The sequence below is a fragment of the Vulpes lagopus genome, chromosome 24 (genome assembly GCF_018345385.1).
Source record: "Vulpes lagopus strain Blue_001 chromosome 24, ASM1834538v1, whole genome shotgun sequence".
In the NCBI taxonomy this organism is placed as follows: domain Eukaryota; kingdom Metazoa; phylum Chordata; class Mammalia; order Carnivora; family Canidae; genus Vulpes; species Vulpes lagopus.
The window spans coordinates 38,774,734-38,795,025 of record NC_054847.1 but is presented as its reverse complement, the minus strand read 5'-3'; the positions used below and the strand labels follow the sequence as shown (position 1 = coordinate 38,795,025).

At 39.7% G+C, this 20,292-nt stretch overlaps 1 protein-coding gene across 14 annotated transcripts in view; it reads left to right on the top strand.

The window, feature by feature from the left end:
• The window catches only part of TCF4 (transcription factor 4), a 355,096-nt gene that overhangs the window by 85,171 nt on the left and 249,633 nt on the right, over positions 1-20,292 (top strand). The window lies entirely within an intron of this gene.

Here is a 20,292-nt window from a genome sequence, read left to right as displayed (position 1 = left end):
GGGACCCCTGGGTGGCTCAGTGGTTGAGCATCTGCCTTCAGCTCAGGGCGTGATCCTGCAGTCCCAGGATTGAGTCCCACAATGGGGTCCCTGCATGGAGCCTGCTTCTCCCTCTGCCTCTGTCTCTTTGTGTCTCTCATTAATAAATAAATAAAATATTAGAAAAAGGAAAGGCACCCTTTAAACACCAGGCAGGCAGATCCCAAGTTGGTGACCCAAAGGGAAAGTTGACTGAGCCCCTGGGGTCTCAGGTTCCCAGGCATCTCTGACCTTGTGGGAGAAGAAAAACCAGCAGCCACTCTCCTTAATCAAAGAAGGGGATATCAGGGGGAGAGTCACTAACTTTTCATTGATTTTTACGTCTCTTGTGGCACAGTCCTGTGGTAGACCCTGGATTCCTGATGACTACTCGAATGCTCTTAAGTATGTATAAGGGTTTCCTCGGAGACAGGGCCCAAGAGTTTTCCTTAGAGAAGACAGACTTTGGCCACGACTCTAACAAGAGTTAAGACTCTTGGCTGGTGCATACTGTGTAGCAGGAGTCCTGGACTCCTAGTTAGAGGACTCCTGGTCATGCTTTAGAGTCTAGGCTTGCAGCCTGTATAGGGGCAAAGGGCTCCCTATCAGGCTCAGACAAGGGGGAGGATCAGCACTTAGGGGACCCTGAGCACTAGGTAAGTATCTCCTTACCTAATGCACCCAGGGGCTTTGTTGGTCTCATCCCAGACCCAGCCCTGGAAGGGAGCAGCAGAGGTCAGGAAAGCCATTGGTAATTTAGGTTTCCAAGGCTTTGACTTTTTTTTTTTTTTTTACTATGACTGATAAAGAGCCTCCTTGCAGAAATTTCTTGATAGACTCCCAAGAAAAGAAATACTTTTGTGTGACTGATGTGCTGGCGGTGCCCACGGCCACGTGTGTCACCCTGGTGGAGGATAATCGTCCTATTATGTTTTGTCAGTAGGTATAACAAGTGGGTAGTGCTTTGTGCATTCCGCTGTGATGAATTAATTTTGTGTTCATTGTAGTAGCACTGATCATAATGAATTAATTTGGTATTCATGTGGATGTCAGAGTTTTTTTTTTTTTTTTCTCTTCCAGTTTCATGTAGCTTCAGTTAATGGATACTTCAGAAGAATAACACATCTGATCCTGTTCTCATGTTAACTTTTCAGAATCCCCCCCCCCCAGTATTGTATGGTATTCTGTGTTTAAAAATATTTACCTTCATGTTAAAAATATTTTAATAACGTTACATTAACTTATCATTTTCCCTCCTTTTACAAAATGAAGAAAATAAATAAATAGTTATGACAAGTTGAATGATATAGTCCGTAACTCTCGTATTATTTTAGTTTGGTTTTAAAAAAAATCTAAGCAAAATGTTTGTAATTCGTAGCTCTATTAAAGACAAATACTGCATTCTCTTATGCAAATATAAAATAATGAAAACTGCATGCCGTACATAATAGTTTGCTCTTTTTAAAATTTCTTCTCTCTCTTTTTCCTCACAGACAAGATTGATAAATGTATGTGCATATATTATTTATCTGTTCATGTAAGGACACATAATTGGCTATTAGATATGGTAATTGCATAAATAGATCTTATTCAAACTCATTTCCTTTTCTGTTTATAAAATAAATGTTTTCGTTAAATTGGAATATAGACTGAAATAGAAGTGCCTGATTTAGGATTGAGAAACCAGGTACCCAAACAAAAATCAAACTAAGTCCTGGAAAACTTTTTACCAACTTGAATTTTAACCTATATGCTGCTTCTTAATTTGTTCATCATGTTGGCTAATTATTGAAGATATTTATAATAGAACAAGGGTTTCTTTCATCACTCACCCACCTGCTCTGCTGATTTGCTCCCCCTGGGAATGTGGTGGAACCTTTTGAGAAGAGATTTTGCCTTATGAGCATCAAGGTGGTATTTCAGGTTTTCCTTTAAATTTAAACTTGGAAATGGTATCATCCTCCCGAGATTACCTTGTGGCTTTAAACCCTCCCTCCCTCCCTCCCTCTCTCCCTCTCTCCCTCCTTCCTTCCTTCCTTCCTTCCTTCCTTCCTTCCTTCCTTCCTTCCTTCCTACCTTCAGACAATTTTACAGCTCCTGTGCAGTTTGATTCTGAGCAGCAGCTGCATCCCATTCTAGAACGCTGTATTTCAGTAGTTGATGGTTCCTGTATATATTTTACTACTTAGAGTATATAAAGAAGTTGGGACTCAATTGCAAATGGCAAGGACCATATAACTGGGTTGCTATTGCTTTCATTATTTTTGTTATTATTGTAACAGCTTGTACAGTAATATGCTAACAAAGATTTATGGCTTCATGCAGCAGGAGGAAATGTTAGGATGGAGGAGAAAACTCATGTTAAAACAAATGTCTATAATAATAAGAAGAAAACAAAACTAGAAAAATAACCTCTAAGAGAATTGTTACTAGTATAAATATTTTTATTAACATTTGCTATGGTTTGAAGATCCTGAAAGTAATTGTTTATGCATTTCTGGAATTTAGATATGTTATATGCCTATATGTGTGTGGTTGTTCTTGGAAGGAGATCTTTCTTTCTTTCTCTTTTTCTTTTTTCTTTTCTTTCTTTCTTTCTTTCTTTCTTTCTTTCTTTCTTTCTTTCTTTCTTTCATGTTTTGTTGAACTGGAACACACAGCTATTGAATATGCAATGAACAGAAAATTTATGGAGGGCAGAATTATGAGTATCTGAGGAAAGTTTAATTACTTTTATAATTTAGATAAGCTTCATAATTTATTGTAACACACTGTACTTTGGCACAATTTGTAACAATTATAAAGCACTTGAATTTAGGTTCTTTACTTGGCAGCTATAAACAGAGTTAGCTGTAGGAAAACTTTAGTATTTACTTTTCTTCCCAGCCTTGCATTAAAGGCTTATGCTGTAGTGCTTTTGTTGCTCCCTTTTTCATTGACCACATCTCTGGGTTTTATTTCTCCGGAAAACATGTATTACAATATAGTAGGCTTGTGGTTGTAAACATAGAAGGAAGCCAGTTAAGAAGGGACATGAAGATATCTATCAGTGCCCAAAGCAATGAAAGGAGAAACTCAGGGAAAAGCTCAAATTATGCCTGCAGATGATTCTTGCTTAAACTGAAAAGAAAAAGGCCTTGCCGCTCACCTCTTTGTAAAGGGTGGACTCTGAATAATGCAACCAATTCAGAAATTCAACAGTTTTTTTCTTTTTAATGAATAGAAATTTATTTTCTTAATTAAAAAACAGTGTAAAACAGCTACTTCTCCCCTTAGGTCTGGGTTATTTTGCTATTACAGAAATTGCTGCCTAGTATATAATTTTATGACCTTGCTATTTTCTGCAAAATTAATCTTATTTATTGTTCATTTTTGTCATGCCTTTAAGTGTGTTTTCCTTGTTTATTTATCGTGTTGACATTGAACGTAATCAATGAAAGCATGAGATCTTAGCAACTGATTTTGATGGTTTTAAAAGACATTTTCCTCAGCACACTGTGTTTGTTTGTGCCCTGGGAATTTTTACATTCACCGGTCCCTTTTAATAACTGAACCGTAGAGCAGAATTAGTTCTCGTAAAACCTCCTACTTGTTCAACATCTCTCCTAATTAAATGATCGTAACAGGTTTGTGTAACACTTTGAACTGTCAAAAGTGCTTTTGTATTTAGTGTATGTTTAGGACAAGATTAAAAACCTGAGTTATTCTACAATTGGAGATAGAAATAAGTGATAAGCCAACTTGGGAAGTTTTATACCTCTAATACCTTCCTGTTTTCTCCATTTCTTTGTGGGCTATTCTGTTGTGGCTTATGGAGACTTCTACTCCGGTTTTCCACTCTCCTGTGTCAGTGTAGGTTTTTGATAAATCACTTGGAGCAGAATACTGAAGGAACTCCTCCATTGGCTTAAATGAAATCAATCATCTGAATCAAACAGGTTGTGAATTGGTTAAAATAATAAAACCAGTAGCCCTGTGGTTGAGCCCGTGATGTTTAAAGAACCAGGCCCAAGAATGCACTTATTTTCTTCTAAAAAGAAAGTCAAGACTCTTATTTCTTTGAGCTGTGTTGCTTTGTGGAGATTTCTTTCCTTAAAAGAAAGCCTTCATTATCTGTTTCAGATCTTTATAGGTATTGCAATAAGATACTCTTTTCTCTTAATATAGAATTGAAAGGATCAAAGTTGATAACTTTAGCTCAGATACTTTAAATAAAAAAAAATAGTTTATTATCTCTGTGTTTCTTTCAAGATTTATGGTCTTACAAAGGTACAATGTTCCTGACTGAATATGATCCTACTGGTGAGGATCACATGTAGAGAATAATAGTTCTCTTGTCTGGCATGCTATGGGTTGTTTTAATGTTGCAGGTGAATGTGTTCTACTCTTCAAATAGATGTACTTCTCCTATTCACATTCCTGATGCCTTGTATCCTTAAACCCTTTTGTTCAGAGTATTATTGTCCTTTATCCTGAAAAATGTCTGTGATTGTAGTGCCCTAGTACTGTAAATCAGTGGGGACTAAATTCAGTGCCTGCTAAGTAGTGTAAGGCAACCCTTTAAATGCAAATGCATCAAGGCTAGTTTTAATGTAATTTTAATAAGGCTGAAACCATTTTGAAGTAGACTTAAATCATAATACTAATCTCAAAAGACTCTCTATTTAGCTGAGGAGGCCCTTTATTCTCACTGGCCATTTTTCCTCTATGTGCATCCAAAGCACCTTTCATCTGATTCCATGGTTTTCATTCAGTGTATCTCCCCCCCCTCCCCCACCCACCAAATAGAATATACATACAGTTTGTGGCTACTTTATTAGTTGGAGATGAGCCTGTATTAATTATTAGGTAATACTGTAAAAACTGTAGAACTGTTTCACTTCTACTTCTTTGTGGTTGTATCTTATTGACCAGTCGTTTAATTAAAAAAAAAAAAAAAGAATTGCTAACAAATTGCTATGTGTTGGCCAGAGAAGTAAAAATCCAGCTGTTGATGCTGATCAGAAAGGTAAGGAATAAAACTTAATATTTAAATGGAGTGACTGCAGAGTCATAAAAATGAGGAAAATATTTGCAAAATGAAGTCTAACCTAAAGTCCAAGATACTTCAATATTCTACGTTTCTTGGTTTTACCAACTTTCAATATTTGAGTATATATGAAATACACTTTACTGTTGATATTTGGGTTCATGGGAAAAGTACAGGATCATAGACCTGGGGAGAGAAAATGGATTAGGGACTAATTTCACAAAAGATCATAGAAATTGCAGACAAGAATGGGGTGGGGTTTCCCATATGAGTTATTGTCATATTCTAGGGAAGCAAAGGAGTTTTTATCTTTTTTTTTTAAGTTTTATTTATTAATTTGAGGTGGGGAGAAGCAAAGAGAGAGTCGTAAGCAGACTCCTTGCTAAGCATGGAGCCTGACTTAGGGCTTGATCTCATGACCCTGAGAACATGACCTGAGCTGAAACCAAGAGTTGGACAGTTAACTGATGGTGCCGCCCAGGTGCCCCAGGAGTTTTGATCTTTGGATATTTAACTTTGGATGTGAATGTTAATTTATAATAATTTAATTAAATAGTATAATTACAGCATACATTAAATTATTTATAGATAAACTTTCCTACATTTTTCTGTGTTTAAAATTATCAAGGAGAAGATGTTTAAGTACTAAAGTTCATACTGTATTCTATTGATTAGCTCTTAATATAGTTCTTATAATTCACAACACAGTAATTTTAGAATTTCAATTACTCCTCTTTTCCTGTCGAGCTTTTTGAAAGAATAACTTAGACTAGCATTTTTTAAAAACTTGTTGTAAGACATGTTAATAGAAATTTTATTTTGAATACATTCTGCATTAAATATTGTAAAACACCCCAAGAGGGTGATATCATTTGTGGTGATTCCAGAACTATTTTCACCAGAGAACTCCTTTTTTTCATAGAATATTTTGCACCTGGAACATTCTGTGGAAAAGAATATTGGGAAATGCTAAGCTAGCCCCCTATTTCTTTTTATATTTTATTTTTTATTTTTTTAGTCCTTGCAAATTGGCAGTGGTATCTAGCTTCTTGGTTTTTCATCGCTGGCCACTAATCCCTTGCCTTTGTTTAGGACGGTTTCCTAAACTAGATGTGCTCCTCATGCTAACAGTATTCTCCTCTTGAAATACTACTTGCATTACGTGAACAGATAATGAAGTAAGCTACTCAAATATTTCAATACCAAGTGATAGCTGTATCTTAGAGAGATTGGTAGTTGTGTCAATGGAGTTGTTGTAGCCTCTTGTCATGGCTTTTGTCTATTTCCTAAGAGAGGAGAGCACGTGTATGTGTGCGTGTGTGCGCGTGCGCATGTACCCACCTCTTGCCATCATAGCGGTGTGGTCACAGTCGTGACCATCAGATCTAGAGCAGGGCCTTGAAAATGCATCTGACTTTGAACTCCAAGCAGGTAATGTGAAGTAGAAGAGTGAAGTAGACCATAGGAAGAGGTGGGTATAGGGAACCAGGGCCCGCACACCCTGCCTGACATTCGGGCAACATCTCCAAGAATCCTGTGCAGGGCAAACAGATATGATCTGGGGCTAGCTAGCAAGTGTGTCATCCTCCATGTGAAGTAAGAAGTCAGGACACCTGAGCTCGAGGCCTCGAAGCCCATCACCCCTCTGCCCCTCATTTTGTTTTATTAGAGCATGTTTGCTTAATTTATACCAAGTAGAAAATAAGCTTGGTCCTGTTTAGATGTAAGCAATCATGTTTTAAAGGTTGTATGTAATATTTGTCAAAATTATTATTATTATTTTTTTTTTTAGATTTCAGGGCTTTCCCTTTTTTTTTAAGATTTTATTTATTTATTTGTTTGTTTGTTTGTTTATTTATTTATTTATTTATGAGAGACACACAGAGAGAGGCAGAGACTCAGGCAGAGGGAGAAGCAGGCCCCCTGCAGGAAACTCGATATGGGCCTCGATCCCAGGACCCCAGGATCATGACCTGAGCCGGAGGCAGACACTCAACCATTGAGCCCCCCAGGAGTCCCTCAGAGCTTTCTCATAAAGAAAGAAGGTACATGTAAGAAAAAGAAAGTACAAAGTTTAACCCCACAACTTTCTTCTTTCCTAGATCTGCAAACTACTGCTACCATTTAAGATAGGCTTTTTGTTGTTGAAACTATAGATCTGGGAAAATCTAAGAAATTTTAAAAGGTGTGTATAAACGATTGCAGAGCAAAATGTGAACATTACCTTCAAATAGTGAAAAAAAAAAAAAAACAAATAGTGAAGAAATGCACGTTAGAAATACTGTCAAATATAGGAAGGTTCTAGAGATAGTCGTGGAAACGAGTTCTGAGGCGTTGGATATCCCCGCAGTTTATTTCTTTGGACCTTGGTTTCTATTTCTGTGATTAACTGGACTTGATATCTTACTTAGCTCTCAGAATCGGTTTCAGTGAAGCTGGGCCTGGGATGAACTCGGATCTCAGACTGCCACAAAGGGGAACCCGTGTCCAGATGACTCGGGCACCGAGATGTCAGTGGTTTCTCAGGTGCGAGAGCACGCACGCTGCAGTGTGCGCCAATCGGGAGAAATGCTTAGCAGACACTGGTGTAGAAAACCACTTTTTGTGCTCCGTGTGAATTTTTCTGATTTCAAAATTCAGAAGAGCTTCCTTTTGATTCAATACACTGCCCTCAAACACACACGCTCGTTCTCCCCGTCTTTGTTTCTTTAACTGGGCAGATGAGAGTTTTACCTCTGAGATTTTAAAGTCTATATGTAGAACTAGGACGTGTCAGAGAAACCTAGGGACAGATTGATCACAGGCGTTCTGAAGCGCATTGCATGTCCTTTACCATCAAGGTGTAAACGGAGCCCATTAAATCATTAGTTAAGTGGTAATAGGGAGCAAGAGCCTGATTAGATTACAAAATCTTCCTGTATGTGAACACGGTATGTGAAAACATAACACTTGATCTTCACCACGGTGCCACGAAGATTCAATTAGAGGACTGGTATGTGCCCAGATTTGCGGACATAAAGGGCAACTGGAGTTTGAAGGAAAGATGGTAAAGAAACACCTGCAAAAATCTGCTTTTCTGTGCAACAGACTGGGTAATTGCATATGCAGATGGATAGTTAGGGATATAATTACTTGATTTGTGAACACAAATGCCCTTTCGATTGTGTGAGTGTTGAATTTTGCAGTGACAGGTGCGTGCGGATTGCTGTGTGTGTATCCTTTGCACCCCTGTTTAAATATTTGGCCTGGAGTAGATCTCCTATTCATTCTGAATGTAAGTGCTCTCCCTCTCTGATGGTCTGGGGGGATTGTTACAGCTCTTAATGTCTCTCCAACTTTTTCTCATAAATAATAACCTTAATTTGAAACCTTGACTAAAAGAAGGACGGCATGCAGGCATGCGGTGTAAGGGCTTAAGAATTATGCACAGTAATTCATTTTTTTTTTTAAAGCTGATGGATGTAACTCATTAGTTTTCATTGTTTTCTCAAAATAAGGAAAACTATTAACCAACACTACAGACTAATAGCCCGGAATTTTTTCCTCATAATCAACTGAAGTTTAATGGAAAATCATCTTTTGAAAGACTTCTTTTTTCCTCCCTGCTTTTTCTTAACCTCTCCATTGATACTTTTGAGACATCTTTTCTAGTCTCCCAACTAAATAGCATTCCCAGCCATTCCCTTTGGGTGTTGACGTGGCTATGTCACACTGATGATGCTCATCAAAATGCTGGTGTGGTCCAGACAGGATTTTTTTTTTTAAATTGAAGAATGTGGTGGTACCCACTTATGTGGGGGTCACATAGTTTCCTTCTCTGGCTTTGTGAGGCACGTGGGTGTCACACTGCTGGGTGCCCCGACGAAGTTACCGAGGTGACAAAAGTACATGGCAAATTATTGTCATACTTTATATATAGATTGCTCAGTTTCTTTTTTACTCCATGTTAAATCGAACTGTACCTAAATTATTTTTTGTCAGAGAAAGGTTAATTTCAGCAATTCTTAATATTAATATTTGGAAAAACTTTGCATTATTTCTATGTGCATGGTATCCTGCTAAATATAGGGCATCAGTCGGGGACACCTGGGTGGCTCAGCGGTTGGGCGTCTGCCTTCGGCTCAGGGTGTGACCCTGGGGTCCCCAGATTGAGTCCCGCATGGGCTCCCTGTATGGGACCTGCTTCTCCCTCTGCCTGTGTCTCTGCCTGTGTCTCTGCCTCTCTCATGAATGAATGAATAAATAAAATCTTAAAAAAAAATGTAGGGCATCAGTCATCTCATTTGATCCAACACTGTGTATTATCATCTCCATTTCAGAGGTGGAGAAACTGAGATAGCACAAAATTAAATACATCAGCCCTTCTGTATAGTTCATAAACTGAAAGGGACGAGAGTTGAGGAATATGTGCCTCTGTAGCCCATGTTTGTTTTTCACTGAAATCAAATTTGCTTAAACACATGCACGCTCGCACGCATATGTATAAAAACTAATGTCAAACCTGCCTTAGAAGGGCCTATTTCCAAATTTGCCCCAAGAGAGTCACCATGACCACAGAGATCCCAGTTGGACTGGATTCAATATGGAGACTTTACACGAGTCTTCTCCATATAAGCATTTTAATTTTTAGATATTTCTTTGTGCTTTGCTGCTTTTCTAAGTCACACTTCTCAGTAAGATGTTCTTGATGGGACTAAACCTGCAGGCATTGAACTTTACCCACACAAAGGCCTGAACCCATCCTGTCGGTTCTCCCTGTGCCACTGGCTAGCACACTAGCTAGCACACGCGTGTGCGGGGCCCTGCTGCGGCGCGTGGGGAGGGAGCGCCACACTTCGCTCTGCTAGTGCTCACAACCACCTGCTTTGAATGTGGGCTGATTGAATCAGATGACGGCTGCTTTTCATCACTGCTTCGGGATGGGGATGTGGGGGAAGTGTTTTGTTTTGATATTTCGCATGTGCTTAGGTGTTAGTGGTTTCAGATTGTTTAAGAACAGGCTCTCATCACTGCGCGTTGCTGAATCCTGTGGGGGAGACTGGAAAGAAACCTTGAGTATTTCTGGGTCTGTTTAAAAATTATGTCTTCTTGTGTGGTGTATTTATTTGTGTTCTGGATGCAGATTGCCTGGTGGAAAATAGCAGATCATTTTCTCTCACAAAAGGTTCTTTGTCTGGTTGGTTTTTTTTTTTTCCTTTTGGATTTCAACTATTTTTTTTTTTTTTTACAGCCCCTTCTCATGACTTTTGATATTGGTGATATTGGTACGTTAATCGTTAGTACAATCATTAGGTTCTCTGGAGTTTTTGGCGCTCTGTGGGTTCACGTCTCTTCCTCGAGGGTGATGTAGCATCCGTCCTGATACTCGTCTCTACTTGAGGTTCTAAACACTATTATCTCCTTTTGAATTCCGGTGTGTGGACACTTGCAGGCAGGGTGACTCCCAAGACCCTGAAGGAGAGATTACAACTCACGGGTTTCCATCACAATGTGTCGGGAGGAGCGTTTGGGGGGTGGACACGGAAGAGGCTTGGTGAAAGTACAGGTTCCTTGGGCCCATCTAGAAGATTCAGATTTAGTACCTCTGGGAGGTACCCAGGAATATATGTGGGGTGTGTGTGTGTGTGTGTGTTTGCATGTGGTTGTTGTTGTGTTTAACTGGTGTTCCAGATGACCGATACAAGTAGGTCTGAGGATCAGTTGAGATAAGGGAAACTCTGGCTCCACTTGACACCCTGGTTTTTCTCAAAGTGGTACCCCTGCATCCTACTCTGTTGGGCTTTTTTTGTGACCTGCAGTTTCCTGGGCTCACTAAGTATGGTGCCCTGAGTATGGTGTGCCTGCCTTGGGATGCATACTTACCCTCAATTTCGAGAACTACCACTACAGAGATTCTAAGTTACAGGAAATCCTGGAGCAAACCAGAGGCTTAGAAATCTCTGTACAGATAGAGTCCTCAAAATAGGGGACAGGTGTGTTTGGAAAGCTTGTTTTGTAAAGAGAGCCTTTTCATCCTTTGACTTCTCTTATTTACTGAAGGTACATTTTTGAATTAAAAAGGAAAGGAAAATAAGAAAAGAGCAATGACAAAAGATTCCGACCTGAGCCTTGGCTGGTTCCCCTTTGTCTTCACTCTGTGACAACTGTTGGACCAGCCTTTGGCTTTATGCATCCTGCCCCCCCACCCTAATGCCCTAAACATTAGAGACACTGGGTCAATGGGCTCCCGCTCCCGCTCAGCAGTCTCTCTGAAGATGGGGCTGTAGCCTAAGTTGGTGGCAGAAGGGCTGGCATGGTGGCATGCACGTCAGCTCTTAGCCCTGTCCTGTTGCACCGCCCCCCCCGACCCCCGTGTGCAGTTTTTCGGACCTTTACTACTTTTTTCTTCATCCTCTAATTCTCTGGCTCTTTTGCGGCTACAAAGACTTTTAAAAACCAGTTTCACTCTTCCTGGGCTAAACACACTGGTATCACAGAGAGCTATGGGATATTTTAAAATGTATACATTTATTTCTCTGCTTTTCTATCTCGTTCCTGAATTTTTGAAAAATGCTTGGTCTATGGACCCCAAAAAGAGAGGATGCATGTGTGTTACGTTTAAATAGAAAACCTTGTTTGTTTTGTCTATTAGACTATAGCCCAGTGAGAGTTCAGGAACTAAGGATTTTTCACGACCGCAAGTGAATAGGGAACTACATTGTTTTTTGTTGTGAGTATAAATATTGAGAATAGTTTTGTTTGTTTATGCCTGTGCAGTTTTATAGTAAATCCTTTCAAATGGGTTGCAAAGTCATCCATGGATATTTGTAAAGACTTTACAGAAATCACACATACAATAAATTATCCATTTGATTTGGACAAGCTTTGCAATTATTTGTGGCTTTAACCAGGGTTTTTGAAGAGCACTGTGTATGTCTTCTTGCAAGGCCTACTATTTTTTTTTTTTCAAGAAAATGGGGAGCTTTGTATGCTATCTCTTGAGTAAACCAGTAGTAAACTATATATCAGGTAGTCGAATTACAGTATTTCAAATCTGTTCTTTGATTTCAAAGGGATAACAATTTATGCATTTTATCTCCTGGATTTTTTATGTTTCAAATTAAGTTGTTGTCCTGTCCTTGTCTTTTTTTCAAAAAATAAATCCTCCACTCAATATATGAGAGAAATAAAACATATAATGAGATAATTAAGAATGTATAAAGCCCTTACTGGGAAAAAGAATGCTTTCACCTTATAATAATGTTTCCATTGGCATTAAAAAAATTCCTTTTATTTGATGTTTTGTCAGGTTCCACTTTTTTCTATGATTTTTTTTCCCCTCAAAATTCTGCATTTTAATGTTGATTAAATCTACTTATTCACTCAACAAATCATCATCGAGGCTCTGGTGTAGAGTCTGGGCCACAGATACCCAGTCAGTGCCCTGCCGTGAAGTTTACATCCCAGTGGGGTCAAAAAACAAAGATACCAACTACCAAATGTAGTTAAAGGTACTCTCTCTATATATATATTTATAAAGGTACAAAAATGTGTATATATATATATATATATATATATTTACATATACTTCTATACATAAACATGCCTATAAATATAGAATACTAAATAGTGACAAATATTGTGAAAAAATTAGTGAGCATAATTATGGGGTGCAGAGGAACTAGGCATGTTCTTTTATCTCTCCAAGGAGGCCCTCTCCATACGTATTCTGATTTCTCATCATATGATCATGAAACATGGTCATGTGAAAATATAAGCCATGTCCCATCAAGGGCCAAATGAAAGCTCAAATCTGCTGTGAGAAGACAATTCATCACTTAATATTAAGTAGTATAAAATTATATTTACTGTCTATCCCGCCTACATAATTAAAGCCTTAACATCAGCTGTTAAATTCTATGTAAGAACTTTCACAAGGACCTTACATTCCAGCTTTGTGAAGAATGTGTATTTTGTCTCTTACCTCTATCAGTACATATCGTATCATATATGTAGTTGACTGATGTGTATGTGTGTATCTGTCGACACCTTGGTGAGACCATTCATTCATTTATTCATTCTAAGTGCATCTACTGAGTGGGAAGAAACGTTTTTGAAGTAGAGGGAAGACCTGGAGACCAGATAACCAGAGGTGTATTGGGCAACAGTGAACGTTACAGAATCAGCGAAGGTTTTTATACAGAGAAGTGACCGTTGTCACTGGCCCATGATAGGTTGGAGTGAAGCAAATCTGAAGTCAGGGAAACTGGTTTTTGAAGCTCTATTATGAAAGGTGGTTAGTAAGAAGAAAGGAGGAGAAAACTGGTAAAGGCTGCAATAGTTCAATCGAATAAGGTTGAGTAGAATGTAAATATTGATGATTGAGAAGATACTGATCTCTTTTTTTTTAAAGATTTTATTTATTTATTCATGAGAGACAGAGAAAGAGAGAGAGGCAGATACAGGCAGAGGGAGAAGCAGGCTCCATGTAGGGAGCCCGACATGGGACTCGATCCCAGGTCTCCAGCATCAGGCCCTGGGCTGAAGGCAGCCCTAAACCGCTGAGCCACCTGGGCTGCCCAGATACTGATCTCTTTTTATCTATCACTACTTTATTACTCTTAACTGAAATAAAACCAGCCTTGATTCTTCAGTGTATCTTGATTGAAAGCCTTGTGCCAAAACCTTGTGCCAAAACAACAACAACAAACAAAAAACAAACAACAAACAAAAAAAACAAAAAAGGCTTGTGCCTTTCTACCTGGGCTCTCTCTCTGTGTGTCAGCTTTTCTCTTGCCACCTTTGTAAGAGATTTCGTCCTTTGTACTCTCCAATGGTTGAAATCAAACTTGCCTTAGAAAGCTCTATCTCTTTTTCAAATATATTTCAGGAAGCAATCCCTTGATTATGTTTATTTGCCATTTGTCACTGAACTTAAAACTTTTTGCTAATATTTGATATTTGTTCAAGTGCATATTTTGTCCCCTCAACTAAATTTAGTTTGGATTCAGGATTTATAATTCATTTGGAGAGGCCCAAACTCAAAAAGGTTGTGTTCTATATTTTTAGTAATGGGACTTAATTTTCTTCCATTGAGATGAGATGTGAATGGCTCTTGAGGGACCAGGAGAGTTCACAAGATTTTATTTAGTCTAAAACACTGTAGAACTTAAGTATTATCAATACCTAAAGAGCAAGGATATAAAGATCTGGAGAACATGTTCTCTGCCTTCACCTCTGTTGGAGTAATGGCAAGAGTGTGTTACATATCCAGGCAGTGTGGTTTGCTAGATAAATAGTTGATCTAGAGAAAGGTTTTTAACTTTCTTAGAGTCAGAGACAGCTTTGAAAATCCAGTGCAAACTACAGACTTTCTTCCCAGAAAAGTGCATCTAGCTAAATGCATAAGTAAAATTTTGCAGCAATTTTAGGAGTTTCTGGATCTCCCTAAGGCTGACTCTCCCTCTAGAGTCAGTTCTCTCCCATCCCTCCACCCCCTGTCTTGGCATTGTTTGGGCCACGTGTGTAGCTTTTGTGTAGGACTGACATTGGTAAATCAAGGAGAAAGTACTCTTTCAGCACCTTCTGCAGCCTTTAGCTTTAGTTGTGCCAAGTGCTGGTTGGTATTTGTAAGCAGGCCACAGGGGACAAGAGGTAAGAAAGAAGATACATGTGCAAATCAGAGGAGAATTAAGTGGGGAGTTATAGGGCAGATAACTGGTCTACTTCCGAAAATGATGCCTCGGTGGGGCTTGGACAAATGTGAGTGACCAGGAGATGATGGCTTTTCAGCAGGTAGGGTCTGGATTTATGCAGACTTGGTATGTATTGTTGAAGAAGCTTAATGAGCATTAAGTGCATAAGCCTACTTCTGCGGTAGCAGGGAGTGGGGATCTGCTATAATTTTTAGGATATTTTCAGCTATAGCAACAACAACAAACCTTGACTCAAATTGGCTTAAACAGAAGGAAATGCATTACTTTATGTAATCTATCCTGAAATCCCTGGTGTTTTCCCTCCTCTGTGTGCTGGTTTCATCCTAGGGACAATAAGGACATTGCTGCTGCAGTTCTATGCATCATGCCCAAGCAGGAATATGCCCAGAGAAAAGTAAAAAGCCATTTTCTAATGTGTGTCTCTCCTTGGAACAGAGAGAACTTTTCCCCGGGACCCAGGGGCAGCCTTACGTGTCTCAATGTCCATTTTAAATTAGTCCTTGTGGTTGGCACCAGTACTCAGGATCTATGTCTGGAAGTGGAGATGAGGTCACCTTCCCCTGATCCACTTGGAGGAAGGATGGCTATTGAAAGACAAACAAAACAGCAACAAAAACCCCCACAGGCCTGTCATGATGGAGGAAGAAGGGGACGGACAGCGGGTAAACAGAGCTAACAGTGTCATTGCATCTTCAGATAAACTAAAGTTTAGAATAAAGGAGGAGAATGATGTTTGTATGCTTTATAATCTAGCTAAATCTAGCTATAATCATAGCAAAATCTATGTTATTTTCTGTACCATAACATGCGGGAGACACTCGTGTGCTTAATCAACGTATGTGAACTTGTAAAACAGATTTTCTGTCCACATGGAGACTGGTTTCCACTACTTCCCCTCCGCTGACGTCTGGACCCTACTGTCGTGCACAATCCAGACATGGATTGATCTGAGCTTTTAGCAACTGGTATTGATCTACTGTAGACTTTGCCTGTCCATTACCTACAGTAACACTTTTCTTCATTAGTGGTTTGTTAGTTAACTTGCTTATGTGTTATCTTTGAGAACTTTCAATATAGCCTATGACGTAATACGTATGTTCATCTCTTCCTAGGTACTCTCAATTTTAATGATATTTCTCTATTTCAGTGTAAGTAAGTGGGGAAAAAAAAAGTACATGAAAATAAGTTAAAATGCTTCTCTGAGTCACCATTAGTTTAAATAATAGAATTTTCCTCTGGGATAATTGGGAAACTGGATTCTTATGATTGATTTGTGAGACGAAAGAGAACTTTTTTGTACAAAGAATTTTTCATTCAAATTTGGGGTTCCAAAAAAATTGGGGTTCCAGCTTCTCAAGGTGTCGCTTCTCTCTCGTGGCACAAGAGAATGGGTGAGAGTCAGTTTGGAAAGAGGTCAGGAAGAGGGATGACAGGTTTTCCTTGCAGCTCTGCCAATGACTTGCCTCGATGACCTGAACCAACCCCCGGACTTCTCTCTGGGACCCAGTTGCGAGGGATGGTGGAAAGTTGTGGGTGAAAATGCTTCAAAAAGTCCAAAGCAGTAAACTGCCATGGGGTACTTATCATTTTGACCGTGGTGTTCTGATTATTATACTTGAAACAGAACTTTAGATATTAATAATACCCTTGCTCATCAATTGGGAGGTTTCAGTGGAAAGGTTTTCAAGAAATGTTGAGCCATAACTGCCGTCAAAGTAACAGACACAGAACGTCGGGCCCACTTTTTGTCTTGCTATCGCCAGATCTCAGAAAGCTGTTCTACTGTGGAGGTGACAGTTGTTTTTTGCTCTGTCCTGAGGCCAGTGATTATATAATATGTGTCAAATCACTAGGGTGCTTATCAAAGTGAGCATAAAGAGGCAAATGTTTCCCTTTACAACGACCATATAAGAGATTATTTCTATCAGGGGATAAAACATACATGAAGTCTGATTGTTTCACTGCGTTTTTACTCTAGAAATCATTGAGCTTGAGATTCATACATTAACTCCTGTCTCCTCATGTGACTGGCAAGTGTTTCAGAGTGTTAAGGGTACTGATCTGCCTGTTTCTTGCTGAATCGTAACTCACGCTTGCATATTTGTGACACGAACTATTAAGTTGTGGGGGAAAATGCGCTAAGCTAATCTTTGTGGTGTACCTGTGGCTGAATTTCTTTAGTAACAGTAGAACAAAATTTTGAATTTCTATCCTGTGACATCATCCTTCTCAAAGTCATAGGAGGACTACCGGTTGTGTTTCACAACCTGAGGAATTCTGCTAGTGTTTTGGTATTTTCTTGTGTACACATCTGAAGAGCTAAGGGCCCAGCCATACAACCATACAATTAATTAAGATTATATCATGTGCTTTCTCCCTTCCCTGCATGCACCATGTGGGCTGGAAAGTAAACAAGACAAAGTTCTTGTCTTCATGCAGTTTATTGTTCAGTGGGGAAGAGAGAAATCACTTGAGAATCATAAAAATGTGAAATTCCATCTGTGACAAATCTAGTGAAAGAGAAGGACAAGACACTAGATTTAGAAGACAAGGAAAGCTTCCTTCTAGGAAGTGGTGATTCAGCTGAGAGTTGATATGAGAGTGAAATAGGCCAAGTGGGGAAGTGGAGTAGTGGGGAGTGGGTTGTAGCTTCTTCTGTTAGAGGAAACACATCTCAGGGTCTGCAGAGGAGGCCCGGTGGTGTGCTTGAGCATTGTTAGGGGACCGGGGATACTGGAGGAGAAAGCAAGGGCCTGTGGGTACATGACCAAAGTGGCCTTGGTGTCCATAATTAAGAACTTTTCTCTTATCCTGACACCAAGGGGGAAAGATGTTGATGCATTAAAGGAGGGAGCAGCATGATGGGATTCGCGTGTCCGTTTACAAAGACCCCTTTGCCTATTCACTGCATGCCTATTGCCTATTCACTGCATGCTGTATACTAACGCACCAATGGCACTTGGGGCTCTATCTCCAGTTGTGGTTGTCTCACTAACATATACTCCATTTCCTCCTCCGTGTCCTCGTAGTTTCTGTGGGATCACTACATCTCCGGGGACATCCGTGATTGGACTATACCGATCAGGGTAATCCTAACTGCTTGGCTGTGCTTCTTGACTTGGGTCATCGTTGCAAATCCATGCAGATATTTTGTGGCTCTAGAGATTGGTTCCATAATGGTTCCAGTCAAGGCAAAGTGAGGAAAAATTGTGTTCTTTTGTAAATCAAACTCTCTGCAAAGAAGTAGAGGAAATCCTATGACCATGATGGATTTCAGCTTTGGAGTGAAGGTTATATGAAGGTGGCAGAGTGGACGTATGAGAGCGAACTTTAGTTTTGTTCATCCTAAAATATGCTTTATCTCTGGATTTTCCACTTCCCTGGGTTGGTAAATTCTCTTTATAATAAAGGACTTTTAATTAGATTGTGCCTGAAATTATCTTAATCTAGTTCTCTGTTCTGAGCTCCAGACCCACTTAGTCAGTTACTTTGTCGAAACTTATACTTGGGTGACCAATGACACTTGGAACACAAAATGTCTAAAATATACTCTCTTTTTTTTTATCACCCTACCTCCAACTCTGCACAAATATCCATCAGACAAAAACCTGAGAATAACCCCTGTCTACTTGCCTTACCTTCCCAAGTTAGCTGTCAACCCCTGCCTATTCTCTTGCCCCAGTGTAATCCTGAATTGTCTGTTATCTCTGCTACAGCAGTAGTTTCTCATCTCTAATTACTCTCTTTCTCTCCAGGTTCTCACCTTAACAACCATTGTCCCCATGGCTACCATTTCCAAAATGTAAATATGACCTAGGTGCTTTTATACTGTGGTGCCTGCCTGCAGTCTTTACAGTGAACAATAAATTTTGTAGTACTTTGTCTTCCTCTGGCCCTGCCCAGCTTCTGCATTTCTTCACTGGTGATCACTGCAACTTTAATACCTTTATTCTCAATGCTCATAGTGTGCCTTGCCATTCCCTGCATGGGGGATGTTCTCTTGTGCTTCAGTGCCTTTGCACATTTGTTTTTCTGTCCTTGGAAGGCTCTGGGTCTTGTAAGATGGCCAAACACCAGTCAGGCAGAAAAGGACTGATGATGTATTACCAAGAGGGCAAGCACCCACTGCCATTTTAAGTCACCCTTGGTACCGATGTCTTCTGGGATCTCAGGCTGCTCCTGAAACCTGTTGATATTTCCTAGCTTGTCTCACACCCCAGGCTCATACCCAAGCCTGACAGCAGCTGTTGATAGCAGTCGTTATTGAACTAATGTCAGAGGCCTCTTCTGAATCCACGAGGTATCCCAGTTCCTCCTAAACCCAGGCTATTGTGCCCACAGTTCAGCCCAGGAGAGAACAGACTACCTTGGTGAGGACAGGTATACGAGAAAGTACTGATTTAAAGATCATTCATGACTTCTATTCCCAGGCACACGTCTATTTCTCGGGACAGTGCACTGGGTAATCCTTGAAAGGGCGTCTCTGCAGAAGATTGGCTTGGGTGTGTGAGAAAAGGATGGTGAGAAATGTGGGCTATATTATTAAGAAAAGTCGGCTCAGTGGGGGAGGAAAATGAGAAACAATGAAAATAAAGGAGAGGAGGGGCTTGTCTGAATTCTGATGTTTTTAAGGAATAGCTTTCTGTGTTCATGTGAATATACGTTTGATACTCTGAGAAAAAGAAATCCAGATGCCCTTCATTTTTGCAAGCAGCCTCGGTTTTAGCGTGGGGCAGACAGGCCACAGGATTCTTTGCCAATCACTTAACATTTGAGAGGCCTGATTTTTCATCTGTATAATGAGGGTAATGCAGTGTGCCTCGGAAGTGACTGTAGGAATTAAATGAGGCGGTTTGAGTAAAAATTTCTCACAATGAATGACTGTTTTCTTTGGAGTGGTGAGAAATGTTTAATAATCTGCTTGTCAAAAGAAAAAAAAAAAAAGCCCTTATATGTGAAGTTTGCCAATTTCCATAGTGTAAATGACCTCCCCGAAGCCAGTTCTGAGTTCCCGGCATGATGGCATTGAACATGGAGTTGGGAGGATGAGCACATAGGGCGGGCAGTGCTCACCAGGATGCCACTGTCTTCTTTTGCTTTTCCACACCCTGAACTGCCAGGATCTGGCAAGTGATGATTCTAGTTTGTATGACTCTCTATTATCTCAAATTCCATAATATTCATCATTCTTCTTAGTAATCATATACTGCTTTGCATTTATCTCAGATTGTTCTCCCAATCTAGACTATGTATTTCGGGGAGAAAGCCCTATTTTAGATTGATTTTTGTATCCCTTTGGTGTCAAATATCATACTATGATACTAGTAGTAATCATAGTAAAAACAGGAAGTTATTTCCGCACCCCCCCCCCCATCCTTTTGAGATCCTGCCATGCTCCAGAGTCCATGGAACGGTTTTCCTAAATTATCTCTAATCATCGCAACGGTACTGGAGGGTAGATGCAATCATTCCCATTTTACAGATGAGCATACCCAGCATGTGAGAAGTCAAAGAATTTCTCTGAAATCACACAAGTATTGAGCAGCTCAG